Genomic DNA, 1,998 nt, shown 5'->3' on the forward strand with positions numbered 1-1,998 from the left:
ATCATGGATTGTGTTTCTGGATGAATATTGCCGTTTATAATATGGTTGTTTCACTTTGATATGTTGTAGGAGCAGTGTATGGTTCTTCAGTAATTATGGTGCATTACCTGGTTAGGTATTAGTGTTGAGCAAGTATTAGCTCTTATTGGTATTTGGTGACGAGCGAGAGTTTGGCTCTAATTATTGTAATTTGAGATGAGCAAGTTTATGGGCTCGTGTACAATTGTTAAATTGGTAATGAAAGCGTACGGTTGAATCTCTTATTTCTTTACTATTGCTGTGTGCTTTTGTTTTTGTCGATGTATTCTGCTAATTATATTGATCACTTACTTTAACTTCAAGTTATCTGAATTTATTTTTAATTTATGGAAGCGATCATTTAAGGCGACGCTAGGCTCATTGAAATTACTGTGTCTAACAAATGTAAAATAATCATTCCATTCCAGTCCATTTTCATTCATAGTTTATGAACCTGGTAAGTCACGTAGAAAAGTGACCATGAATATATATATATATATATATATATATATATATATATATATATATATATATATATATATATATATAATTATATATATATATATATGTATATATATATATATATATATATATATATATATATATATATATATATATATATATATATATATATTATATGTGCGTGTGCGTGTGTAATCGGGTAAAGTGTTTACTTCTAGCAAAGTCGGATACGTAGTACAAATAGTAGGACGAAAACAAATTCTATTTCCAGCCAACGTTTCAGAGCATGGCTTTCATCTCAGGGGTAAAATACAAAAGTAAGAGTAATTAAAATCAATACATAAGTCTCAGTAAAAATCATAATAAAGAATATTAAATATATATTATATATATTAAATATTATAATCTTATATAATATATTATTCTCATATGATATATATATACATATAATAATATATTATATATATAATATATATATGCATAATATATATATACTATTTATATTATATTATATATATTATAATACTATACTATATATATAATGTACTATATCTATATATATTTATATATAATATATGATATTATATATATGATAATTTATATATATATTATTTTTTAATATTTAAAATTATAATATTATATAATTACGTATTCTAACATATTGTCTTTATTAGGTGAGTGAGTATATAAATAAATATAATATGTGTTAGTTAACGATCACAAGTAAATGCACACACAATGCGATAGATCGTATATCAAGATCCAGAAGGAAAAAAAATGAATAGCAGCAGTACCTAGCGCTTTCGTGTATTCTTGATACACCTCATCAGGGTATAATATAAAAGAATGAAAAACAGCTTCAGAATATGAAAGGTAAATAAAGAAACGAAAAAAACCTAAAAATAAAATATATAACAGCCAAATAGCCTAGTCAAGAAGCAAATGGTCCACAGCCTAGAACTGGACTTAAAGGATAAATATTATAAATGGAAATGAAACTACTAAGCAGTCAATTACAGAGTTAAGAACTTGTCAACAATACATTTCGTAAGCCAGTTATCTAGATTATATTGCCCGTTGCTAATATTAAAAAATACTTGACTTACAGTATATTTTGTTATGCTAGATTCTATTATGTTTCTTTTAATATTAGCTCTACAAACAAAATTTCCTCCGATTTTTTCCAAGTAATTGCACGTTTAAAATTATTCATACGTAGAAAAAGGGCACTCGATGTATTTCCTATACGTACACAAAATTTATGTTGGTTTAATCTTGATGCCAACAGTGTGCCACTTTGACCAATACATTTTCTATCAGAAACTCTACATGGAATTTCGTATATGCAACTTGATTGTAAATGGGGAAAGTTCTTTATTAAAACTGCTCTCTCAGGCTGAGTGTTACTAAAAAACATCAACATTAAACTGCATAATACGTTTTCTTAGCCTTTCTTAAAGCAACATCAACTACAAATGTCGGGTGCTTCAGTTTGAAAACAATATCATCAATCTTGAC

The sequence above is a fragment of the Macrobrachium nipponense genome, chromosome 3 (genome assembly GCF_015104395.2).
Source record: "Macrobrachium nipponense isolate FS-2020 chromosome 3, ASM1510439v2, whole genome shotgun sequence".
Lineage (NCBI taxonomy): Eukaryota > Metazoa > Arthropoda > Malacostraca > Decapoda > Palaemonidae > Macrobrachium > Macrobrachium nipponense.